The sequence below is a fragment of the Oryctolagus cuniculus genome, chromosome 13, assembly GCF_051225735.1.
Source record: "Oryctolagus cuniculus isolate XC-2025 breed Fujian yellow rabbit chromosome 13, ASM5122573v1, whole genome shotgun sequence".
Lineage (NCBI taxonomy): Eukaryota > Metazoa > Chordata > Mammalia > Lagomorpha > Leporidae > Oryctolagus > Oryctolagus cuniculus.
In genome coordinates, this window is record NC_142879.1 from 114,467,489 (window position 1) to 114,495,106 (window position 27,618).

Here is a 27,618-nt window from a genome sequence, read left to right on the forward strand (position 1 = left end):
ATATGGGATGCCAGTGCTGCAGGTGGAGGATTAACCAAGTGAGCCATGGTGCTGGCCCCTATGATAGATTTTTTAAGAGACCAGGGAGCCCCAGGGTCTCTGCTCTACCACTGGGCTGAGGCAGAGCTGAAGTTCCTGCATTTTCTAAATTGACAAGGACTCCTAACCTGTCTCCTTGGACATCAACAGCCACAGACACAGTTGCTGGAAGGTTTAAGGGATTTAAATGCTTACTCCATCCCATTTACCAGAACTCTCACAAAACCTCTACTGTTAGAAATCCACTGATGCTGTGGCATGTTGGGTAAAGCAGCCACCTGCAGTGAGTGCCAGCATCCCATGTGGGTGCCCATTGGGGCTGGTCCTGGGTGCTCCAATTGTGATCCAGGTCTCTGATGTGGCCCTGGGGGAGCAGAGGAGAATGGCTCAGGCCCTTGGGCCCTTGCATTGGGTGTGTGTGGGGGGAACCCAGAGAAAGCTCCTGGCTCCTGGATTCAAATCAGCCCAGCTCTGGCCATTGCAGCCATCTGAGAAGTAAACCAGTAGATGAAGGACCTGATGGAACAAGGAAGAAGGACATAAGCCTCAGCCATTCTCCTGCATTGAACGAAAGAGATAAACATTGGAATATACTCTTTGACCTAGAAACACAATTGGAGGGCCTGCGCTGTGGCATAGCAGGTAAAGCCGCTGTCTGCAGTGCAGGAATCTCTTATGGGTGCTGGTTTGAGTCCTGGCTGCTCCATTTCTAATCCAGCTTTCTGCTATGCCTGGGAAAGCAGTGGAAGACAGCCCAAGTCCTTGGGCCCTGCACCCATGTGGGAGACCCAGAAGAAGCTCCTGGCTCCTGGCTTCAGATCGATGTACCTTCTCTGGCCATTGTGGCCATCTGGGGAGTGAACCAGAGGATGGAAGCCTTCTCTCCCTCTCTGCCTCTCCTTCCCTCTCTGCTTAACTCTGACTTTCAAGTAAATAAATAAATCTTTAAAAAAAAAAAAAAAAAAACACCTCAATTGGGTCTCACACTCTGCTGTCTTCATACTCCACCCCTTACAGCCACCTGAAAGGCCAGTTCCAGGAATTCCCCTCTGCTTGCTGCCCCCTACCTCACCCCCATCCCCAGCCTTCCCTGGGGGTCAGGGCCTTCTGTCAGGTGTTCCATCATGGGTACGTGGACAGTTGCAGTTGGTTACCATCTCTACAGATTTGTTTTCCCTGAATAAATTTGGTCCGGCTATAAATTCATACACTACCTCCTCTCTATTCTGTGCCTCTTTTCCTAACAGGACACCCCCCCCCCCGCCTCTGCCTCTCTAACTCTGCAAAATAAACATTTAAAAATCCCACTTAACAACCACCTTCTCTTAAATTTAACACATATGCAGGCCATGCAATATTACAATAGAACACCATGTTTTTCTTCGACATAAGATCTTAACTATATCCTGCCCAATCAGCCACGATGCAACTCAAGGTGATTTTGGATGAAAATTAGATTGAACCACTCATATTTCACCCAAGAGGAAGAAATCCTCATACAAACAACCAAATGAGTACTCTTCCCAAAAATATCCAAATTTCCTCACAGGGAGGCTGAAGTAAAAATCTTAGAATCCATCTCCTACACACCAGTACCACAAAAAATGACCTAAACCAGGTCCAAATGCCATGAGCCCAAAGAGCAGAGACAGAAATTGCAGGTATGTGTGGGCAGCCACAGGTAGTCACTCCATTTGTTTACACTTAAACATATGAATGGAGACTTCCCGGCACAGACAATTGGGCTAGGGAGATTCCTGGAAGAGACAGGAAGAACCTAAACCTTTCACAAGAGATGATACAGATAATCAGTCACACCTGTAACCTACATTTATCCCCTAAGTGTTTTATTGTACCCTTGTAATCAATAATTAAGAACCTTATTGGGAACTCTTTGTAACCTTAAGAGCCTTTTTGATATGTAAATCTTTTGTGCTCCTTCTTGTAAACAATTGGTCATGTTTAAATACTACTGGATTTATTCAATAAACGAGCCTTGATCAGGACTTGTCTTGGCTCCATTCTTTGCGTCCTTGTCCCCGCATTCCCACTCTCTGTTTTAGGAAACCTAGTTCATTGTGCCACAGGCTGGCACAGGTATGCCCCTGGTTCAACTTACCCAGTCTCAGAGCTGTTGACTCTGGACACAAAGGGGAGCCATTGACTCCCCACAAGGTAGCTAATGCCACAGCGGGAACAGAAAGGAAAGTCCCGGAGAGAAAGTGCTCTCAGAAGCTGTGGGGATGTCCCCAGAGTCCCAGCCAAAATGTTAGCTCAAAAGCGGCTCTGGAGTGGAGGTACAAGTGACCATTGCTGTCCTTACTAATGTGAAAGGGTTAAGCCACTTGAAAAATACATTCCAGGGGCCAGCACTGTGGCTCAGTGGGTTAAAGCCCTGGCCTGAAGTGCTGCCATCCCATTTGGCCACCAGTTCTCATCCCGGCTGCTCCTCTTCCCATCCAGCTCTGTGCTACAGCCTGGGAAAGCAGTAGAAGATGGCACAAGTCCTTGGGCCCCTAACCTGTGTGGGAGAACCCGGAAGAAGCTCCTGACTCCTGGCTTCAGATCGATGCAGCTCCAGCTATTATGGCCAATTGAGGAGTGAATCATCGGATGGAAGGCCTCTCCCTCTCTCTCTCTGCCTCTCCTCTCTGTGTAACTCTGACTTTCCAATAAATAAATAAAATCTTTAAATAACAACAACAACAACAAAAATACATCGCAGACTTCTGGGCTAGCTCACCAGTGTTGTTTCCAGACACATAATCCGGCTCTGGATGCTCACCGCTTCAATTCGCCATAGCTGAGTGCTGGCCAGAGGAAAGGGTGTATTTCCAGAAGGCAGCTGCAGTCTTGGGAAAGAAAGTCCTCCAATCCAAAGAAGCCTTTTTCTACCCAACCGCGCAGCACAGAGGATGTTTAAAGGGACAGGGGTAATTGGAGCACCAGGCTTGAAATAAAACAATGAGTCTATTCAATTGACAATTATGCAGATTTTCAGGCTTTGTTCTGAGGAAGGTCCCACTAGACAGTCAGGGGAGTCCAGGGTGTCAGGAGGGAGGTGCTTTCTACCTCAGTTGGGGGAGGGTTCTCTGTCAGCTGGGTCTAAAGCCTGCCCTTCCAAATCACCTCCTTTTTTTCAGTAGGCTTCCGAAACTCTTCTGCAAATATTACTCACAAGATTAGGGGAAGGTAGGATGCCTTCATTAGGACTACCATGCTGTTGGAGGAGGGTGATCAGGGTTTATAAAGAGGTTGTAATGCAGGGGGTGCTGGTGTAAGAACTAAATGGCCTAATGGGGAGTTCTTGTAAGAGTGGACAAGATGCTTGCTTCTCCCCAGAACCTGTCTATTAGCAAGACAGAAGTGGTGATCCCACTCCCCCAGTTTCTAATTTTATCATGAAAATAGCAAGGAAGCAATGATCTGCCCTTCTGAGCTTCTAGTTTTATCTGGAGAATAGAAAGAATTTGCCTATCCTACTATTCAGCTGGATTTTTGTTTTAACAGGAGCTAGCTAGACAGGATTATTGATGGGTTTTGTCCCCAGCCTCTGACTAATTGTTAGCTGTTATTATTCTGCTCATCCAAATTGTGGTTAAAAAACTCCACTCCATTTTTCAGGTCTCCCTCTCTTGGAGACCCCCTAGTGGCTGCTGTGGCAAGAGGTTTCTCATGTAAATAAATCTTGCTTTGCTCACTGCGTGTCCACATTAAATTCCTTGTGAGACAGGCACCCCAGGCACCTTCCTTCATCACCATTTTCCCCCATTACTTTGGTGTGGTGAAGTCATGGAAGAGTTGACAGTCTCTGGTGTCGGATGTCATGGCTTGTTGCTAGATCAATGACAAGGCTTAAGTTCTCTGATTCCTCCTGGTGGTCAGCACCTGAGTCCTTCAGCTCTGCCTCAGCCTAATGATAGAACAGAGACCTGGGGCTTCCCTGCTCTCTTAAAAACCTACTGTAAATTTCCACAGATGCCCCTATGAAGTTGATTGTGAGGAGCAAAAGTTAACAATAGGATTTCTTTCTTTCTTTCTTTCTTTCTTTCTTTCTTTCTTTCTTTCTTTCTTTCTTTCTTTCTTTCTTTTTTTTGACAGGCAGAGTTAGTGAGAGAGAGAGACTGAGAGAAAAGTCTTCCCTTTTCCATTGGTTCACCCGCCAAGTGGCCGCTCCAGCTAGCACTTGGTGGCCAGTGCACTGTGCCAATCCTAAGTCAGGAGCCAGATGCTTCCTCCTGGTCTCCCATGTGGGTGCAGGACCCAAACACTTGGGCCATTCTCCACTTCCTTCCCAGGCCACAGCAGAGAGCTGGACTGGAAGAGGAGCAACTGGGACAGGATCTGGTGCCCCGACTGGGACTAGAACCTGGGGTGCTGGTGCCGCAGGTGGAGGATTAGCCTAGTGAGCTGTGGCACTGGTCAATAATGGGATTTCTAAGAGCTGGGTGTCTACTTCTCACTGTTTCTACACACACACACACACACACACATTCCTCTCCTAGACAAAAGATTTCCCAGGTACAAAATTAGGTAATTTTATCAGACTCAGTAGCCTTCTTTGCACCAAGCAAACAGTGTTTTCCGGGTGTGTGTTTATTGGAGGGGAAGACTAGAACCACCTATGAAGTTATTGGGATAAGTCAGGACTTTGTAGTATAAAATATTGGGCTGTTTCCCAAGGCCTGCTTCTATAGGCAGCCCATAAAGAAGTCATAGACAAGTCATGGTCCGTCTCAGCTTGTGGAATTCCTGAGATAAAAAAGTCACATACTCCCATGTTGAAGGGGAATGATTAAACAAGAACACTCTGCTAAAATTAACTGTTATGACTGTGTTGCAGAAAGCCCGATAAGTTGCTTGTGTATGGTATTATCCTCTGTGTTGCCTTGAGCTATAGCTGGTTATGTATAAATATCGCTGAGACACTGGAATAAAGGAGCCTTGTCTTGGCTCCATTCTCTGACCCTTGTCCCTCTTTTCATTCCCACTCCCCCCTTCAGATTCTGTTTGACTGGTGCTGCTGGCCTGCACATGCTTCTAAGACTACTGCATAACTTCTGTGGGGCACGTGTTTTGTTTCCCATGGCTGCTTTCACACACATAGGCTAACTTCTATCTTCCTATCTAAAAACATTATTGAACAACATGAAAGCCTTCGATAGAAGAATACACTTAGAATCAAAAGCTGAAGGAATTGTCTGATTACATGGGAAAAATTAAACACATTAAGGAAATGTCACTGGAGAAGAAGCTAAGGGTCCTTGTATTTATGCAAGAAAGAACTCAGGTGTGAGACAGAGAACAGTGGAAAGCAAAGTAGCAAAGTTTATTAGGGTTGGGACATCCGTAAGAACAGATGGGCACCTCTCCAGACAAACCAGAGAGAGTGCCTAGTTCACATTTAGGCTGGGGCTTTTAAGGGGCTGGGTCTTGCCTTTCCACCTTTTTGCTGTCTCCTTCTTCTCCAGAACAAGGGACTTCTTGGGTGTAAATACAAAAAATTCCTTTCTGAGTTTCCCACTGAAGTCAGACAGGGGAAGCCTGGCTAGCTTAGCCAAGGGGTTTCTCTCTAGGGTTCCTGCCTTAGAGGAAGGATGCTTATCAGGCCAGATAGAAGGGGCAGGGCCCCCTGGAAGGTTATCAGGGTCTGAGGGCAGGACTTTGCAGTGCAGATACTGGACAGCACCTGCAATGTTATTGGGTGACTTTGAAATGCGAATGCTGGACTGCTGTAGATGTCCCTTTCCTTAGGCCCTTGTCACACACATAGGTTAATTTCTGACTTCTTACCTAACAAAAAGACAGAAGAATCAAGTTATCCTAGTGAAGTAGGCATAACCTTAGGTTTCTAAATAAAACAGTTTTAATGTCAGGTCACAACAGTCAGAACCAAGGAGGAAGAAATAACTTACAGGAGATGCCTAGAAATTTGACAAAGAAAATTATCAATTAAGTAGAAATTACTAAAAAGGAAATTGCATTAAAAATAGATTTCAAAATGAAACATTAAGACTTATATGTATATATATACATATATATGTGTATATAAAGTATATATATGACTTATTACAGATATATATACATACATATACACATATATGTATCTTATTACAGATATATATATACACACATATATATATATCTGTAACTAAATAACTTTATTGCTTTAGCATGTTGCTCAAATCCATAGTTCTGTCTTGGCACTTATATAACATGAGAAACTCATAGAAATAATTTCCTTCTAATCTCAGCCAAAGCAACCTCACACAAAGTTATCTGCTACAAATCTGTAACATTCTTATATTCCCTTATATTCCTTAAGTTATTTGTTCTCCTTTGTTCCTCTCTCTCCTTGCCAAACACCAGTTTTATGTCATGTTAGGACAAAGATCACTTGCATTCTTTGTGCAAGGTGTCCAGTGTGTAAGAAATCTTCCTAGCCAAATGAATCAGTTTACAGGTATTTATTGGGATTCCCCTCCTGGGCAAGGTTCACCAGTTCCAACAGAGTGGGGGCCAGGGAAGTCATGCTTCAGAGGTTGGGAGGGCTCCTTTTATAGATACAGGGCATGGGGGTTAAAGGTTGAGGTGCTTCTGATCCTCATTGGTTGACCTTTAGGTGCATGCGGGACCTTGGCAAGCACTTTTTGTTCCTGGAAGTGTGGGACTTCTCTCTTGTGGATCCCAAAGCTACCTCTTTGTTATTTGGAACATATCTTGGGTGCCAAGACACATTCTCATTCTCATTTTTCTCTTCCCTATCTATTGGTTCCTTAATTTGCATTTTGAAATAATCCTAAAAAGCCTTTAAAATAAGAGCAAAGAATTTCAAATTATTCTAAAGTAGTCTAAAATGGTTTGTCTTATATCAATGATTTATGTAAACAAAAAGTCCATTGTCTTTCACAATTTTTAATAAGCAAACAGTACAGGGGCCGGTGCTGTGGCACAGCAGGTTAATGCCCTGGCCTGAAGCGCTGGCATCCCATATGAGCACCGGTTTGAGGCCTGGCTGCCCAACTTCTAATCCAGCTCTCTGCCCCAGGGTCAGCTCATATCCAACAACAATATGAGAGCCTCACTCCCTTAGGAAGAGCTGTGGCAAGAGGACTGGGTTGTGGATTTAGTGACCTGTTTCCTAACTGAGGGGAATTACATTATCCAGGAGGAAAAACAAGGGACAGGGGATCCCACAAATCATGGGTTCTCCCCCAAATTTCATGCATGAAATCTGGATTCTCCCTAAGAACCTGTGCATCCTAACCACACAATTTGGAAAAATACAGAGCTCTAGGGCTGAGCCAAAGTCACCACATTCAGGAATGAGAAGATATCCAGTGTCCCATGCCAGATACCATCTTGCAAGCAGGAGGCAACTAACCCCACAAACTCACCATATTCCAGATCCCAGGCATCCTTCTGATGGTTTTTGTAGTGAGAGAACTTCACAGATGACAAAGAACGAGCCTCGTGGAACCACTATAAGCAGCAGACTGGAGAAGCTGTATTTAGCAGCATGAAGAAAAAGACCCCATGTTGCTCTTCATTGTTGATCCAGTGTGTCTGATTGGACAGTTTGCTGAGCCAATGAGAAGGCATCATGTCAGAGAAGATGCAGCCAATCAGAGTCACACCTACTAGATTTCTGTGACAGTTGGGGAGAAGGGGTGCCATTCATCCAGGCTGTGGCTGGTGGGGGTAGTGAGGGTTGAGTACTGGGCTCAGGTCTGGAGGTGCTCACCCTCCTTGGGCCTCGCTCTCCTAAGAGCAGGGGCTGCTGTCACCTTCATGATGACTCAACCACATGAGAGTGGGGATCTCTCCCACCCTCCAATGTCTGTGATTCTGCTGGGATCTTATGACCTGGAGCTTCCAATAAACTCCTTTACAAGAGATGAAATTTACTCAAAATTTAATGAATTCTGAGCTTTTCATTTTCTTCATTTTTTTGACTTAATTTTGTTTTAGGTCATTTTGCTTTTTTAATGATTTGAAAAATATTTAAAGATACTTTATAGAAGTTTTCTAGTCTGTATTTTGTCCTTTAAAATGGCTTTCTATTTTTCCCTGCTGCTACATGGAAAGCCACTTGATATATATTGATCTTATACTCACTAATATCACTTAATTCTCTTGTCAGTTTATAGTTTGTTTTGGATTACCTCTGTAGATTGTAGAGTCAACCACATATATTGAAAATTTTGTTGTTTAATTGGGTGTAGAAGGGACATTCCTCAATACAATCAAGGCAATTGATGAAAAACCCACAGGCAGTATCATAGCGAATGGGGAAAGGTTGGAAGCATTTCCACTTGTGAGAGGCCAGAGCCATGCCATGACAGGCTTCTCACAAGACAAAAAAACTGACTAGGCCCAGGATGCCCCTGGTATGAGAAGATGAAACCTGACACCGGGCAGTCCTTGGTCCTGTCTGCAGGACCAGGTGGAGGCAACCAATAAGGTGGGCCGCCCTTGCTCCTGCAGGCCCAGGGGAAGGAAGGAATGCAGATGTAATACTTGTTTGCCTGGGAACTATAAAACCCTGAGAACAAAAAGAAGGGGGTCTTGGTCTCCCAGCACTGCATTGCATGGGAGGCTGGGGCCCCAGCATGCTGGACCTACAAATAAAGTCCCTTCATTCTTTGCATTACAGTGAGTCTCACTGGTTCTTTCTATCTGGGCAATTGGGAACACAACACACTGAGATCCGGTACCAGACAGCAATGCCCACTCTCACCATTGCTATTCAATATAGTACTGGAAGTTTTTGCCAGAGCCATTTGGCAAGAAAAAGAAATTACAGGGATACAAATTGGGAAGGAAGAACTCAAACTATCCATCTTTGCAGACAATATGATTCTTTATTTAGGGGATCCAAAGAACTCTACTAAGAGACTATTGGAACTCATAGAAGAGTTTGGCGAAGTTGCAGGATATAAAATCAGTGCACAAAAATCAACAGCCTTTGTATACACAGGCAATGCCATGGCTGTGAAAGAACTTCTAAGATCAATCCCATTCACAATAGCTACAAAAACAATCAAATACCTTGGAATAAACTTAACCATGGATGTCAAAGATCTCTATGATGAGAATTAACAAAACTTTAAAGAAAGAAATAGAAGAGGATACCAAGAGATGAAAAAAATCTTCCCTGTTCATGGATTAGAAGAATCAATATCTTCAAAATGTCCATTCTCCCAAAAGCAATTTATAGATTCAATGCAATCCCAATCAAGATACCAAAGACATTGTTCTCAGATCTGGAAAAAAATGATGCTGAAATTCATATGGAGGCACAGGAGACCTCGAATAGCTAAAGCAATCTTGTACACAAAAACAGAGCTGGCGGCATCACAATACCAGATTTCAGGACATACTACAGGGCAGTTGTAATCAAAACAGCATGGTACTTTTACAGGAACACATGGATAGACCAGTGGAACAGAATAGAAACACCAGAAATCAATCCAAACATGTACAGTCAACTTATATTTGATCAAGGAGCTAAAACCAATTCCTGGAGCAAGGACAGTTTGTTCAACAAATTGTGCTAGGAAAACTGGATTTCCACATGCAGAAGTATGAAGCAAAACCACACCTTACACCTTACACAAAAATCCACTCAACTTAGATTAAAGATCTAACCTTACTACCCGACACCATCAAATTACTAGAGAACATGGGAGAAACCCTGCAAGATATAGGCACAGGCAGACTTCTTGGGAAAAACCCTAGAGGCACAGGCAGTCAATGCTAAAATTGGTCTGTAGAGGCAGGAGGTGGACGTCGGTTGGAGACACCAGGCGGTCAGCTGCTAGCTAATCGGTGCTTGCAGGTTGTTTGATCCCTGCTTTTGTCTCTCCCTGGAAAGGGAGGGAGGCCTCTATGTCGAGAGGCAGCAGCCGCCGTAGTTCCGAGCGTGAAGTTGGACTTCTCTCACGCTTGTGTGCTGAGGACACTCAGATGTTGGCCTCAGCTCCTAGGCTGAACTCGGCAGACCGGCCCATGAACACCTCTGTCCTGAGACAAAGGAGAGGATCAGCCAGAAAGCTAGGCGTGGCAGCAAGGAAGAGGCCAGGCAGTGGGAACCCTGCACTCTGGGCAGCAGACTGAAAGGTGACAAAGAAGCTGAAGATGGGTGGTGGAAAGAGGTATAACATTCCAGCCCCTCAGTCTAGAAATAGTAAGAACCAACAGCAGCTTAACAGACAGAAGACCAAGGATCAGAATTCCCAGATGAAGATTGTTCATAAGAAAAAAGAAAGAGGACATGGTTACAACTCATCAGCAGCCACATGGCAAGCCATGCAAAACGGAGAGAAGAACAAAAACTTCCCAAATAATTAAAACTGGAACGCGAACTTGTCAAGTCCTAGCTTACTTTTTAAGCCACAAGCCAATCAGAACTATGCTGGAGCCAAACTCAGTGAGCCGCCATCACCAAGTGTTCTTCCCAAACCACCTAGCCACTGGGGTCCTGTTTCCTTTAATCCTTCAGATAAAGAAATAATGACATTTCAACTTAAAACCTTACTTAAAGTACAGGTATAAAACTGTTAAGTGCTAATGTTTAAATTGGCCTGAAACAAATTTGACTAGGGGGTTTATTTGTGTAAAACTGATTAGTATAAGCACATATCTCATTTGTTTTGTGTGCACTGTGATATAATGGTAGTATCAATGCAACTTAAGATAACTGAATAATTGTACTTCCTACTAAGTGTCCTCAATTGAGTAACTTTGAGGTGAAACCATTCAAGTTTGGATTCTCATTCGTTTAGATTTAGGGGAGGGCAAAAGGAATAAGTTTTCTATTGTCTGTTGGGGGAAAGTAGTTATGATTATCATTCATGGATCAGTAGTGAGCTGCTTAAGGTCAGTGAATCAAATTAATCACCTAACACAAGGATCAAAAACTAGTTGAACCTTTGAAAGTTTATGTTCTAGAAACAAACTAGTAATGTCAACAACCCAATGCACTGCCAAAAGAAAATGTGAATTTTCCTTAATAAGTTACAGTTCAGTGGATTATGCAGTGGTGAGTGGGAAGGGCACAAGTTTACCCATCAGCCTTCTTTAACTGCAGTTCCATAGGTGTCTGCTAATGAATGCATCCAAACCATTTTTTATAGGAACAGTATTTGATGGTCACTCAATAGCTTTCAAATACATATTTTGTATTATAGCACTGCACAAGCTATTCTGTCAGTGACCTTAACATCCCTGCAAAGCTTGCTTAAAGTGGGGAACTGTAAAATGTGAACCTTCACTAGGGAAGAAAGAGCCATGTAAATACATGTAATCTTGTAGCATATGTCAAGTTTTCTTGGCTTTTATCTCACAAAGAGTATTTTGGTATGAACTTGCTGAATGTAAGACCATGGATTGTTTTTTATACTATGGCCTAATTTTAAAGGTCTGAAATGTTTTTAGTTTGCCCCTGTGCTGAAATGCCAGTGTATGTAATGACTGATTGGGATGTAAACTATATTTCAGAGGAAATCCTAGTGTGTAATGAGTTTTATAATATAACTGAAAAAGCTTTAAGCTGCTAAAACACTTCCTATTTTTGAGAGATGTGAAATGCAGTACAGGAACATCCCTTCTCCCATCTCCAATCAAGCCCAAAGTTGAGCTGTTGTAGAGTTCCTCCAGTCTTAAAGATTCCTTTTGGTTTTCACAAATTCTTAGGTTCTATGATTCAAAAACACTTGAAATGTGTAGTACCAGTGGAGTTTTGTGTAATAAGTAATCCAGGGGACAACCTATTATATAAAAGCATTTCTTGCATATAATACCTAGGTACATTTTGAAAGGTAAATTAAAAATAAAACTTAAAAATTAAGCCAGTTACACTGTCAAAAAATGCTGAAATTAACAATTGGGATTACAGCAAATTGAGAAGTTTCTGTACTGCAAAAGAAACAGTCAGAAAATTAAAGAGGCAACAAACAGAATGGGAAAAAATGTTTGCAAATTATGCAACTGATAAAAGATTAATAACCAGAATCTATAAAGAGATCAAAAAACTCCACAAAAACAAAACAACCCACTTAAGAGATGGGCCAAGGACCTAAGCAGACATTTTTCAAAAGAGGAAATCCAAATGGCCAACAAACACATGAAAAAATGTTCAGGATCACTAGCCATCAGGGAAATGCAAATCAAAACCACAATGAGGTTTCACCTTGCCCCAGTTAGAAAGGCTTTCATACAGAAATCAAGGAACAACAGATGCTGGTGAGGATGTGGGAAAAAAGGCACACTAATCTATGGTTGGTGGGAAGGTGAACTGGTAAAGCCATTACGTAAGACACTTTGGAGATTCCTCAGAAATCTGAATATAGCCCTACCACACAACCCAGCCATCCCACTCCTTGGAATTTACCTAAGGGAAATTAAATTGGTAAATAAAAGAGCTATTTGTACCTCAGTGTTTATTGCAGCTCAATTCACAATAGCTAAGACATGGAATCAACCTAAATGCCCATCAGCAGAAGACTGGATAAATAAATTATGGGATATGCACTCTATAGAATACTGCACAGCAATTTTTAAAAAATCTGATCATTTGCAACAAAATGGAGGAATCTGGAAAACATCATGCTGAGTAAAATAAGCCAGTCCCAAAGGGACAAATATCATATGTTCTCCCTGATCTGTGACAACTAACTGAGCACCTAAAAGGAAGCCTGTAGAAGTGAAACTGACATGATGAGAAACAATGACTTGATCAGCCCTTGTCCTGACTGTTGAGGAGTAGCTTACTATTTTATTCTTTTTAGTATTTCCTTTTTCTACTTAATACCATTGATTGAACTCTTTAATTAACATACAATTATTCTTAGGTGTTTAAATTCAACTGAAAATTGATCCTTGTCAAAAATAAGAGTGGGAATAGAGAGGGAGGAGAGGTACATTTTTGCACATGCTCACTCGGACTTACCCCTAATGGTAGAGCTAGAAACATGCCATGGGGCTCCAAATCCCATTAAGTTGGCAGGTACTGATGCCATCTTACTAGTCAAAGTGATCAGTTTAAGTTCATAATTGATTATAAAGATAGCATTAATTGTCAAAGGGATCACATAAATAAGATCAGTGCCTGCTAAAAATAATTGAAAAAATTAAAAAGGAGAGAATGATCCAACATGGGAAGCAAGATACACAGCAGACTCCTAGAATCACAAATGCCCTAAACAGCACTCTGGCCTCAGAATCAGCCCTTAAGGCATTCAGATCTGGCTAAAAAGCCCATGAGAGTTTCTCAGGCATGGAAAGCCAAGACACTGTGGCAAAAAAATGACCTAAATGAACGATCTCTGTGAGTGAGATGCCTGTGGAAAGAGGGGACCATCAAAAAAGGAGGTACCATTCTCTGAAGGGAAGAGAGAACTTCCACTTTGATTATGGCCTTGTCTAAATAAGGTCAGAGTTTGTGAACTCAAGACATTTCCATAGCCTTGGCAGCTCATGACAAGAGGCTCGGGTGATAACTGACATCATAAATAAGAGTGGCAATTGTTAAATCAACAACAGGAGTCACCCTGCACTTACTTCCCATGTAAGATCTGTGTCCTTGATGTTTTGTACTATGTGAATTAATGGTAAAACCAGTATTCAAACAATACTTTACACTTTGTGTGTCTGTGCATGTGCAATCTGTTGAAATCTTTCGTTAGTATATAATAAGTATATACTGTATATAAAGATAATTAAAAATGAATCTTAATGAAGAATGGGATGGGAGAAGGAATAGGAGATGGGATGTTTTGCAGGTGGGAGGGTGGTGATGGGGAGAAAAACTGCTCTAATCCAAAAGTTGTATTTTCAAAATTTGTATTTATTAAACAAAAGTTTTCTAAAAACAAAATAAAATTTTGTTGCTTAAAATTTGATCCATTTATCTAATGCTTCCATTTTGTTGTTTCCTTTTCCTGACTACACTTCTAGTACAATGTTGCAGAAATAGAATGGAAGGAGGTAGTTTTGTCAGGGTAAACTCCCAGGAAAAGAGCTTTCATTGTCTTATCTTAATGATACTGGTTGTTATGGGCTCCTCAGAGACAATTTTGATTATAATAAAAAATTCTGATATTTTACTTTTCTGCTAACAGTTTCTTTAAAACTTAGATGCTGAATTTAATCAAATGCTTTCTAGCATTAAGCTTAAATATTTATGCATTTTATTCTTTTATTTTTAATGATTTATTTGAAAGGCATACTGATAGAGAACTTTCATCCATTGGTTCACATCTCACATGATGACAACAACCAAGATGGACTTAGCTGAAGCCATCAGACAGGAATACTAGCTGGATCTCACACATGAGTGTCAGAGACTCAAGTATTTGGGCCATTTTCTGCTGCTTTCCCAGGTGGAACAGCAGGGAACTGGGCAAAATGTCAATCATTCAGAATTTAATCTAGCACTCTGATATGGGACTCCAGCACCACAGCTGGTGGGTTAACCCACTGTGCCACAAGGGGAGCCATTGATTTTGAGTGTTTTTCTTTTCTTTTTTTTTTTTTTTAGGCAGTAGCTTGATGTACTATATATATATATTTACATACATACATATATATATTTGAAAGGCAGAATTACAAACACACACACAAACACACACACAGAATCTATCAGTGATGGCTAGGTCTGGGACAGATTGAAGCAGGAGGCTTGAACTCCATCTGGGTCTTCCACAAGGGTGCAGAGGCCCAAAGCCTTGGGTCATCTTTCACTGCATTCTCAGGCCTATTAGCAGGGAACTAGATCAGAAGTGCAGAAGGGGCTGGCACTGTGGTGTAGCAGGTAAAGCGACCACCTACAGTGCCAGCATCCCATGTGGATGCCAGTTTGAGTCCTGGCTGCTCCACTTCTGATCCTGCTCTCTGGGAAAACAGTAGACAATGGCTCAAGTCATCAGGCAGCTACCCTTGAGTGGGAGATCCAGAGAGAGTTCCTAGCTCCTGGCTTCAGATCAGCTCAGCTCCATCCATTACAGCCATCTGGAGAGTGAATCACTGGATGGAAGACCTCTTTTTCTCTGTTTCTGCCTCTCTGTATTTCTGCCTTTCAAATAAGTAAATAAATCTTAAAAAAAAAAAAAAGAAAGAAGTGTAGCAGTTAGTACATGAAGCAGTGCCTATATAGGGTGTCATCATTTCAGACAGTGGACCCAAGATATATTTTTAATAACTGTAATGCTTGATATCTTGGGGATATTTGAATAGGTAAACACGCAGGTAAATGACATACATCCCAGGGTTCATCCTTACCTTTTGGGTAGAGCTAAACATCAATGGCTCCTCAGCACTCCAATTCAGAACCACTCTCAGAGGGCTTATACACTGCACTGATGAGTAAACTTGCTTCAAGTGTCCCACAGAGAGAAATTACTGAAATGCATCAACTGGACTCTCTAGGGAGCAATAGTGACATGCAGTAAAACTCCAAATCTAGTGACTGGTTGGCACCTGTCTGTTGGGTCTTGTGCCTACTCATGTGGGTTAAGGGAGCCCAGGAAGGCTGCAAAGACTGCAGCTGGCAAACCTGTCATTTGGAGGTTCAGAAAAGGGAGCAGCAGCATCTTTCTGTAACTTGGGGTCCCAGTAGGGAAATCTTGTGATGTTTCCTCCCAGTAGCACAGAGGCTGCTTCTCTCCTCCAGGGTCAGGCCCCAGATTTCAGGTCTCTGCAAAATTGAAATGTTCTTTTGCACCCCCAGCCAGTGCTGAAGTGTTCTATGACCCCTTGCTACCTGACAGCTGCTGTCATCTCAGCATCCCTTGTGACCTGGAGGATGGATGGGCTCTTGTGGCAACTGTGTCCTGTTCAGAAACTCAGTCTCAGAGGAAACAGGTTTGGAGGAGTGGTGACTTGGTTTCTGAACATGAGGGACACTCATAACATGTTGAGGTACTGTAGAGTCTGACACATACAAACCACTTGACAAATACTTGCCATCCCAGGAGCACTCTCAAAACATTGGGGGGGGGCACTGTTGTGGCATAGTGGCTTAAGCCACTTCCAGTGATGCTAGCATCCCATGTGGGTACCAGTTTGAGACTTGGCTGCTCCATTTCTGATCCAGTTCAATACTAGTGTGCCCTGGAAAGCATCAGAAGATGGCCCAGGGGCCAGTGCTGTGGCATAGCAGGTGAAGCCACAGTCTGCAGTGCTGGCATCCCATATAGGCACCAGTTCGAGTCCTGGAAGCTCCACTTCTGATCCAGCTCTCTGCTATGGCCTGGAAAAGCAGTGGAAAATGACCCAAGTCCTTGGGCTCCTGCACCCACATGGGAAGACCTGCAGGAAGCTCCTGGCTCCTGGCTTCAGATGGGTGCAGCTCCAGCCATTGTGGCCAACTGGGGAGTGAACCAGTGGATGGAAGACCTTTCTCTCTCTCTCTCTGCCTCTCCTTTTCTCTCTGTGTAACCCTGACTTCCAAATAAGCAAAATAAATCTTAAAAGAAGCTGGCCCAAGGACTTGGGCCCCTGCCTGCCATGTGGGAGGCCTGGATGAAGCTCCTGGCTCCTCGCTTCAGCTCGGCCCATCTCTGGATATTGCAGGCATTTGTGGAGTGAACCAGTGGAAGGAAGGTCTCTCTCTCTCTCTGTCTCTTCTCTCTCTCTGTAGCTCTATTTCAAATAAATAGATTTTTAAAAAGACTTAGAAAACAACCTACCAAATTCTACATGCTGGGCACAGGATCAATTCCCAGTGTCGGGGTCCCTGTTCATTGTAGTGATGTTATCACACCATTGCATTCATTGGCTAGATGATTTCAAACACAACCAGGAAGATACTCAAAGATTTATTTTTTAAAAATAGATTTATTTATTTATTTGAAAGGCAGAAGGGCTGGCTTTGAGGGGTAATGGGTAAAGTTAGCACCTGTGATGCTGCCATCTTATATGTTTATGTTCTGGCTGCTCCATTTCCAGTCCAGCTCCCTGCTAATGGCCTGGGAAAAGCAACAGAGGATGGCACAAGTGTTTGAGCTCCAGCCACTCGCACGGAGACTGGAAGAATCTCCTGACTCATGGCTTTAGCCTGAACCAACACCAGCCATTGTAGCCATCTGGAGGGAGTGAACAAGCAGATGGAAGATTTCTCCCTCTGTCTCTGTCTCTTCCTCTCTCTGTGCAACTCTGACTTTCAAAAGAAACAAATAAATCTTTAAAATATAGAAGGCTGAGTGACAGAGAAGGAGAAAGATAGATAGTTGAAAGAGAGAGAGAGAGATCTTCCATCTATTAGTCTACTCTCCAAATGGCCACAATAGCTGAGGCTGAACCAGAACAAATCCAGGAGCCTTGAACTCCATTCAGGTCTCCCATGTGGGTGTAAGGACCCAAGTACTTGGGTGATGACTCCACTGCTTTCCAACATGTATTTATAGGTGTTGGATTGGAAGAGGAGCAGTAAGGACTCAAATGAATGCTCATACAAGATGCTGGCATTGCAGATTGAGGCCTAATATTTGCACATAGTGCTGGCCCTGATTTTCACAGATTTCTATTGGTCACGATGGATGTCACATAGAATGCTTGTTTTCTTGGAAACAAGCAGTTAGACAGTCACTCCAAAGACACCATGCTAATCTGTCATACAGATCTGGATGTACTAGGAATCTCACATCAAGTATGCCCACTGTCACAGAATTTCTGGAGCTTACCCATGTCATGCAAAAGCTGGAAGTGATAAGTGATATCACATGGAGGCTGCTAAGGTGGCATGTGTGGCACTTTTCCTGCACCAAGCCAAAAGCCTATGCCCTCATTTACACAGTGAGGAGAGTTAGAGACAGTGGGAGGATGTTAATAGGTGAGGAAACAAGAGCCCTTGGAACAGACAATCCAGAGAGGGGAGCACAAGGAGACTAATATGTGAAAGACCCTGAGACACTGGAACATCTAGAAGAAAAGTCAACCAAAGAAACAACCTGAGATGTGTTAAATAGCCTCCAGGAACAAGTCTGAGTGAAACCTACATTTGTTCTCAGGAAAATAAACTTTTCTCTGCCTTCTACTGCAGTTTAGTTCACAGGTTCCAGTGCAAAAATGGAATAAGAAATAATCATCAAGAATATAAACATACATAAAACTCAGTTGCTGGGACTGGCATTGTGGTACAGCACATTAAACTATCACTTATGATGCTTGCACTCCCTATCAGAGTGCCAACTTGAATCCTAGCTGTGTTCTTTCTGATCCAATCTCCTAACCTGTGCCTAGGAATTAGCAGATAATGGCTCGATTACTTGACTCCTTGCCACCCACATGAAATACTCAGATGGGGTTCCTGACTGCTAGCTTCAGTCTGGCCCAGGCCCAACTGTTGCAGCCATTTAGGGGAGGGAACCAGTGAATGGAAGTCTCTCTCTCTCTCTCTCTCTCTCTCTGCACTCCTCCTTCATGTATGTGAATCTCCTTCCCTGTTACTCTGCCTTTCAGCAAAATAAAATCTCATATCATGATCAAGCATTTGGGGATACTACACTTTAGGAGGAAATGGATTGATTTGGTCAGAGTACTCAAAGCAGCTTTTTTATATCGCACACTTATGTTTTTATAGCACTTATTATGGCATCAGTGTGAATTTTCATTCATTTTCTCATATCTAGTCTGTGACCTATTAAAAAGCAGCCTTCCTGATTGTGTCTTTTTGCTGCTCCATCCCATATACTTAGAATAGTGTCTAGTGCCTGACATGTAAAGAACATATGCTGAATGAGCAAACTGAGCTATTTACTAAGTGTTATGGGGGAGCTCATGTATAATCAATCCATTTATAAAATAAAGCTCAGCAGACTATGGAATGTTTATATTTTATATAAAATATATATGACTTTGCAGTCTGCCTTTGAACTCGGTCATAAGCATCAGCATCCTGGTCTCCTAAATTTGTTGTGGGCAGTAAGAAGACTTCTGTCTGCTCTGTTTAAAGATCCCCATGGTTCTCAGTGTTCAAAGAGCTTTTCTACTGGTGACCTTCCATGACCACCTGGTTTCTCTTTGTACCCAAGCCTGGACTTGAGGATTGTGATTGTTGATATGGGTCCCAGCTCAAAACTCAAAATAGGGGCTGGCGCTGTGGTGCAGTGGGTAAAGCCACCACCTACACTGCTAGCTTTCCATATGGGTACCGGTTCAAGTCCCGGCTGTTCCACTTCTGATCTAGCTCTCTACTGTGGCCTGAGAAAGCAGCAGAAGTTGGCACAAGTTCTTGGACCCCTGCACCCATGTGGGAAATCTGGAAGAAGCTCCTGGCTCCTGGCTCAGGATTGCCTCAGCTCCGGCCATTGTGGCCATCTGGGGAATGACCAACAGATGGAAGACCTGACTCTCTGCCTCTCCTTCTTTCTCTGTGTAACTCTGCCTTTCAAATAAATAAATAAATCTTTTAAAAAAACTCAGAATGTACTCACTGAAATATTCTTTATTTCCTTTTTCATTTCTTCTTCAAGCCAATGGCTGACACTGTGGATTGAGATCCACGTATGTGTGACTTTTCCAGTTTTTCTCAAATAGATTCCTATTTTTATTCTATTGGGGTTATGAAAAACAGTGGTATGACTTCAATTTTCTAAAAATTGTTGACATATTTTTTTCTGAATTAGATGATCCCACCTGGAGAATTTTTGACAGCTGTTGAGAAGAACACATGTTCTGCTGCTGTCGGGTAGAATGCTCTCTGTGTAACTGTTAGGAAAAGTTGATTTACAGTGTTCAAATCTACCACTCTCTATTGATTTCCCACCTAGATATTCTCTTTTATTTTGAAAGTGGAGTATTGGCCTCTTCTGTTTGTTCCATTGCTGTTTACCCCTTCAGAGCTGTCAACATTTGCTTTACATATTGTAGTGCTCTGTGGTTGAGTATACATGTTGTTCAACCTAGGAAAGTACACAGGTGAACAACTCAATATCAAGAATAATATGGGAACAAAATGAGGAATTCAAAATATACATAGAACCCTGAAGAAGACTCAATAAATTTTCAAGATGTAGAAAATGATGAATAAAAAGAAAAAAATAAAAACTTCTACTCCAAGGAAACACAACAGGAGAAATATTTTGTTATGCAGAAATGGGGTTGGGCTGGTATGATCCTCAAGCTCTGATGCTTTTCCCTGGCACAAATCCATGTCTTCTACCGAGAGCATCATCCCAGGACTTCAGGGAGTGATCCATCCCACCTGTCAGTGCAAGTGGTAAGTGAGGATAGAACTAGCTCCTGCTGCAGGGGCAAGGGTCATGCTTGTTCTTCCTGCTGTGGCAGTGTTGGTGCATGAGGAGTTGGGGCTCAGGCATGCACATCTTATGAGGGAATGCACAGGCCCCAGGATTTAGCCCTGGCTGTGAACAAATGGTCCTATGTTCATAACAAGGCACACCTGCTTCCACCTAGTGTAAGATGCCAGGGGTGACCAAATTATGTTTCCCTCAAACACAGCCAGGAGGGAGGGGATCCAGGCCTCACTCACATTGAACATGGCTTCTGCACTCTGTCATTAGTGTCCTTAGTGAGAGAAGATGGCATCTGCTGATTCCTATTAAAAAAAAATCAACATAGCAGCTCATCAAAATGGAATCAGAAATGTTATTGTGGAAATGGGAAAATATAGGAGATTTTACAAAATTAGCAAGTATTAATGGCGCTTCTGAGAAAGCATAACATGTTAACTTTTATGAGATGTGTATTTGCCTTTTTTTTTTTTTGACAGGCAGAGTGGACAGTGAGAGAGAGAGAGACAGAGAGAAAGGTCTTCCTTTGCCATTGGTTCACCCTCCAATGGCCGCCGCGGCTGGCGCGCTGCGGCCGGTGCACCACGCTGATCCAATGGCAGGAGCCAGGTACTTCTCCTGGTCTCCCATGGGGTGCAGGGCCCAAGCACTTGGGCCATCCTCCACTGCACTCCCAGGCCACAGCAGAGAGCTGGCCTGGAAGAGGGGCAACTGGGGTATTTGCCTTGTTTACATCAAGAGTTCTTTTTTGTTTTAAAGATTTGTTTTGTTTATTTCAAACACAAAGTTAGAGAGGTAGAGACAGAGAAATCTTCCATCCACTGCTTCACTCCCAAAATGGCCACAATGGCCTGAGTTGTGCCAATCTGAAGCCAAGAGGCAGGGGATTCTTCCAGGTGCCCCATGTGTGTGCCAGGGCCAAGTACTTGAGACATTTCCCACTGCTTTCCCAGGCACATTAGTGAAGAGTTGGATGGAAAGTGGAGCACCCAAGACTCAAACTGGCATCCATATAGCATGTAGGCATCACAGGATTTTATCATTTAAGCATTTCTAAGTGTATGTTGAGTAGTGTTGAGTATAAGCACATTGCTGTGTTTGTTGAGCAATGTGGAGGATAAGCACATTGCGGTGTGACCAATATTTAGAACTGTTTTTCCTTATGAGACTGAAACTCTACCCAATGAATGAAAATTTCCTATAATTCCACTATCCCTAACTCCTAGTAACTGCCATTCTACTTGCCATTGCCCAGGCTACAGAGTCTTTAGGAGGTACAGTGATTTCTCAAGGTCACATAACTGAGCATTTAGAGGGAACCATGTTGGAACTCAGTTCTGTCTGTGCAAAGCTGGGTCCTGATTGTACCCAGCACTCCCTGGGGTTTTTGGATTCAGCTATGTGATTATGGACACGGCATGAGCCAGAAGGAGGATGAGACTTTGGAGAGGTCTTTTCTGCTGAGGAATCCTATGAAAGTGGATCCCAAGAAATGAAATCAATTTCTTGATGAAAGTCAACAATAGAACCTGGAACTCATTGTGTCAAGCTTTCTTTGCTGAAGACCCACTGGAGAAAGCCATCTGTTCTGCTCTGTCCTGACTTTCCAGGTGCCCAGACTCAAGAAATCCTGCAGATATTGGCTCAGCTCTCACTATTGATACCTCGGACATTTGGGCAGGAAGGACCCCATGGTGACATGGGTTGTCCCAAAGAAGGAAACTCTAGGCAAGGTCACCACTCTGATCCCACTTGGGCATTGCAACACTACTTCCCCTTTTGTGTCTGTTTTTTGGGAGCCTCATGTAGGGTGTTCTGTCCCATATAGGAACGATTTATTGGAAGAGTTAAAATATGGGTCAGCCTGATAGGTCTACACTCTAGGTCATGGCAGACAGAATGGGAAGAAGAATGATGTGATGGTGCTCATCTTTTATGTGAATCCTAAGCTAGAGAAATGTTCAGACAGAAATCTGTGTTTGGCCTTACTAACAGAAAGTTACCTGGAACAGAAACAGTATTGATAGCCAGATGGGGTTATGATACCACCAGACCTACCGTTAGAACCATTGCACAGGGGCCAGCGCTGTGGCACAGTGGGTTAACACCCTGGCCTGAAGTGCTGGCATCCCATATGGATGCTGGCTCAAGTCCTGGCTGCTCCACTTCCCATCCAGCTCTCTGCTATGGCCTGGGAAAGCAGTAGAAGATGGCCAAAGTCCTTGGGCCCCTGCACCCACATGGGAGACCTGGAAGAAGCTCCTGGCTCATGGCTTTGGATCGGTGCAGCTCCAGCCATTGGGGCCAACTGGGGAGTGAACCATTGGATGGAAGACCTCTCTCTCCCTCTCTGCTTCTCCTTTCTCTGTCTAACTCTGACTTTCAAATAAATAAATAAATCTTTTTTTTTTTTTTTAAAAAAGAACCATTGCACGAAGTTGAAAATGTACTTAGCAGAGTCATATACTTCTCCCTGGGTGAGGAGCAATTGCACCACATTGACAATGAAGCCCAATGCTGAATCACTTTGAGTGCACATGCAAAGAGATCTTCATAACCATGGCCTGGAAATGGCCAATAAGATCTCCTGCTCCTGTTCTTTTAAAAAAAAAAAAGAAATACCCAATTGTGTTGGTGAAGATACAAAGATTTTCAGCCACATGTGTGTTGTTTGTGGTAACATAAAATGGCACAACCACCACAGAAAACAGTGTCTCTTAATTACATTAAAAATAGAATTTTTATGTGATCTAATACTCTCACTTCTGAGTATACATCTAAAAGTATTGAAAGTTCAATATAAGCAACATATAAATATTATTCACCACAGCATAATTCACTGTAGCCAAGATTTCTAGTGTGGCCTGTACTCACAGTGAAAAGTTATGCAGGCACAGAAGAAAAGGAAATCCTGTGACATGGATGAACCTTGAATATATTTTACTAAATGAAATTAGCCACAAGTATCAGTCCCCAAAGGAAAAATACTGCAATATTCTAATCATATGAAATAAATAAGGTAGTCAGAGGGACTGGCACTGTGGGGCAGTGGGGTTTAAGCTCCTGCCTACAGTGCCAGCATCCCATATGGGTGCTGGTTCTAGTCCTGGCTGCTCCACTTCTGATCCAGAACTCTGATATGGCCTGGGAAAGCAGGAGAAGATGGCCCAAGACCTTGGGCCCCTGCATCCGAGTGGGAAGCCTGGAAGAAACTCCTGGCTCCTGGCTTCAGATTGGCTCAGCTCTGGTTATCTCGGTGTTTTGGGGAGTGAACCAGTGGATGAAAGACCTCTGTCTCTGGCTCTACCACTCTCTGGAACTCTGCCTTTCAAATAAATAATATAAACCTTTAAAATAAGTAAAATAGAATACTAGAAACAGAAAGTAGAAGAGTGGTTATAAATGGTAGGAAGGGTATGCTATTCAGTGGAAATGGAATTTTTAGATTAAAAAATCCTAGAGATCTGGTGTGTGTGTGTAGACACATGTATATGTCACTTACCTTAGAATGACACCTGCCCTTGTGAGATACAGTACTCAAGCCCTCTTCTACATGACCCTGAATAAGAAAAGGGCTCCCTGTGTTGGTCATATGTGACTCTTTGGGTGCTTGTGAGTAGGGCTGGTGGCAGGCTATTCCCAAAAGAGTGGAGATTCATGACTGGTGCTATCTAGGAATGTTGGGAAGACTGCAATGATGTCTCCTTTCTCTCTCCAGTTTGCTTCCTTAGTTATCACACTCTCTTTGGGTGAGAATACAGGAAGATACACCAGTCTCTGCTGAGTTTATGATGATGCAAATGCAGTTCAGTCTGTGATTGGATCCTCCTTTGTAAGAAAATGGGCAGCCTCTCATCTTGGCCTGAAACTTGGAAATGCATCCAATAAATATAGTTCTAGTTTTATTTTTGTAGGACCTTTGTCCAAGTGTATCAGGCCAGAGGATGATCAATAATATCTTTCCAACATTTACATTAGCATTTCTTTCTCCATGAAGAATTTTCCTACAGAGAAAAAACATGAAAGACTGTGATTTTTCTCTTCTATGTCATGGAATTGCTAAAGAAATAATTCCCTCATTAACCATTGGAGTGATCGAAGTGAATTTAAGTGAGTGGTGCACACAGGAGATAGAGCTGAGTGAAGGCAGAAGCTCATAGTGCAGTGGGGAGGCAGACACTCCTGCAGGGAGCACAATCAGTGTTAGAGGGACTGGGAGAGGTTGAGCAACATTGAGTGAGGGAGAAATGAGAGGCTTGGATAGAAGAGCAAGATGGAGTTATTCATTTGTGTTCACCAATTTAAACTTAAAAAATTTATTGGATGTATAGGAACATTTGGATAAATTCCTTTTTTCTCTTTCAACATTTCATTTATTTTATTTGCAGTTTGTGTTCAGTGCAAATCAATTCCATAACATGAGGAATTACTATGAATCAAAGCATAAGCCCACAAACATATATGCAATCCAAAATAGAGGAACAGCATTAGATATGAAGCAAAAAGTCACGTTCATTCACACACACAGTGGACTCAGATCTGGTCAACCTGCTTGTTTCTAGGCAGATTTGTAAAGATGATAAAGTGTGACTGTGGAGAATAAGATTTCTGCCAGAGCACTCTTAGTGAAGACATTTTCTTTCTAGTACACAGAGTGTGACCTCAGGTACTGATTAAGGATAGCGTATGACCTACTAACAAGAAGAGCATTGAGCCCTTGGGAGAATGTAGGCTTCACAAGAACATGCAACTGCTTTTTCAGACATGTTTGTTAGGGTTTGCAACCATGACTGGGAACTACAACCAAGACCATGCTGAGCAAAGAAAAAGTTTTATTAGGGCGAAGAACTGCCAGGAGTATCCTCAGAGGGAGAGGCGCTCTGGGCTCATGTGTAGGGCTGGGGTTTCATAGGGAACTTGTACCAAGGGAGGTGGGAGATAGGTGGGAGATGGATTGGAGCAGCCAAACAAATGGATGTGGGATGTGGGCTGGAGCAGCTGGAGAAGATACCTGATACCAGGAGGTACAGTATGTCTGCCTGATTTATAACTAGGGGCAGTTGTGGGAACAGTGAGGCACAGAAAGTCTCTCAGGCCTGATTTGTGGGAAAGATGAGGCTCTCCATAAGCACAGCACCTCTGTGCTTTTGCTTTCTGATGCCAAGAAAGAGTGGGGGAGATGCCTCAGGCCAGTGTGGATTCAGGACTCTCACAATGTTTATCTACTATATCTTGCTAAACGTGTTTCAGAGAATCCTTAGTTCTATGAACACATGCATGTGCTCTACAATAGGTTGTTGTAATCCTTATCAGTAAAGAAACCACACCTGGTTAGTCTGTGCACACTTTCTGGAGGAAGAGACCCCATGTCCTGTTTTTCCTTTCATTTGCACACCCCAACATGTAACCTTGGTTATCCAGACTACTGTGACCAAATTAGATATTGGAACATCTAAGCATCAGCGTGCGAGCATGCAAACTAAAGATTTCAGGGATGGTCTGGTTTTGAAAAGATTTCTGTCAAAGTAGTTGTAAAAGATTGGCTGCAGAATAAAATCGACTATTAGGCTTAAAGCTCCCTGTCACTGGTTCACTCCCCAAATATCTACATTGGTCAAGATTGTGCCAATACTAAAGGTGGTGTCAAGAACTCTATATAGGTTTCCCAAATGGGTGACAGGAACCCAGTTAGTTGAACCATCACCATTGCTTTACAGGGTCTGCAGTAACAGGAAACTGGAATATGGTTCTGGATGAAGATATCAAACTTATGCAGTGTAATGTAGGATTCAGGCATCTAACTACTAGACCTGTCTGCTTCTCTTATCCATATTTTTAAAATACATATAATATATGAAGAGTAATTTTATTTGCTTTTAGCTGTGGATTTAAGATTTTTTAAAATAATTATTTACTTATTTGAAAGAGTTACACAGAGGAAAAAAAGAGAGAGAAAGAGAGAGAGAGAAAGAGCAAGAGATCTTCTTTCCACTGTTTCATGCCTCAAATGGCCACAATGCTCTGGCTGGAACCAGGAGTCAGGAGTTTCTTTCAGATCCCTCACATGGGTACAGGGGCCCAAGCACGTGGACCATCCTCCACTGCATTTCTGGGCATATTAGCAGGGAGATGAATTGGAACTGGAGCAGCTAGGTCTTGAACCACCACCCATAAGGGATGATGGTGTCACAGGCAGTTTCTTTACCCACTATGCTACAATGCTGGCCCCCTAGCTGTAGATTTAAAATGCATGTAACAATAAAAAATAATGCTAAATGACAATTTTTCTAATGACTGTTGAGATGACATTAAATTGGAAATATTCTGTTTCCCATTTAGCAGATAGACTGGATTAAGAGACAAGGAGATGGGACAGGCACTATGGTATAGGAAGCTAATCCTCCTCCTGTGGTACTCAGATGGGCACTGGTTGGTCTCCTGGTTGCTCCACTTCTAAACCAGCTCCATGATAATGGCCTGTAAAAGCAGTGGAAGATGGCTCAGGTGCATGGGCCCCTGCACTCACATGGGAAACCCAGAAGAGATCCTGGCTCCTGGCTTGGGATTGGCTCAGCTCTGGCCATTGTGGCCATTTGCGTAATGGACCAGATTATGGAAGAGCCCCCCACTCTTCTCTCTGTCTAAAACTTGCCTCTCAAATAAGTAAATAATAATAGTAACAGATAGAAGGAAAATGATAACTGATGATTGGAAACCCTAGAGAAGAGAGAAGTGAGTCCTCACCACAAAAGAAATCAGGCTAAGACCATCATATTGCAGCAATTCAGGAATCCAAGCCTGTCCGGAACTGCTTCTTATTTGTGACAGTGAACATGACGGAGATAGAGGTGAAAGAGCTGCACCTGCTGAACCCCAGGTTTTGTGTTTCGACTGTTCAATCTGAATAGTGCTGGTCACTGTTTCATCATCCTCTCCACCTTAACACAAACAGACATAAATCCCATTTATTATTTGCTACATAAGCAACACCATATACTTTAGCTCTTCCAATGTTCAGTCATTTTGTGGAGTAACCTAAGATTCATATAAGAGAATAGTTCACTCATGGTCATAGTTGATATGTCAGAATCAATTCATGTTTAGCTGCCACATAATGAGTTAGGAGATGCATTTGAAACTGATAAGGAAATAGTTTTGTATTCTTAAGTTCAAAAATTTATAATCATGTATAATTTCCCACTTTACTCAGACATCTACAGGTTATTTCACAGCATAGCTGTGACACTCCCATATATTGAAATCCCTGACTGTTCAGATTGTGTACCTATCCCAGTAATTGTGTGGGAAAGACATGTGGAAGGCC

The 27,618-nt window shown here is 42.8% G+C and overlaps 1 protein-coding gene, 1 non-coding gene and 1 pseudogene across 2 annotated transcripts in view; 2 read left to right on the top strand and 1 right to left on the bottom strand.

Annotated features, from left to right (window-relative positions):
* Positions 1 to 3,065, bottom strand: part of LOC149122895 (uncharacterized) — a 178,714-nt gene extending 175,649 nt beyond the window's left edge. Inside the window, 1 exon segment of the mRNA XM_089312504.1 lies at positions 2,783 to 3,065. The gene's annotated coding sequence lies outside the window, so the exon portion shown is untranslated.
* LOC127489541 (uncharacterized) overlaps positions 1 to 27,618 on the top strand; it is a 511,334-nt gene that overhangs the window by 357,227 nt on the left and 126,489 nt on the right. The gene's annotated exons all lie outside the window — the stretch shown is intronic.
* Positions 9,823 to 10,603, top strand: LOC149122896 (proline-rich nuclear receptor coactivator 2-like; annotated as a pseudogene).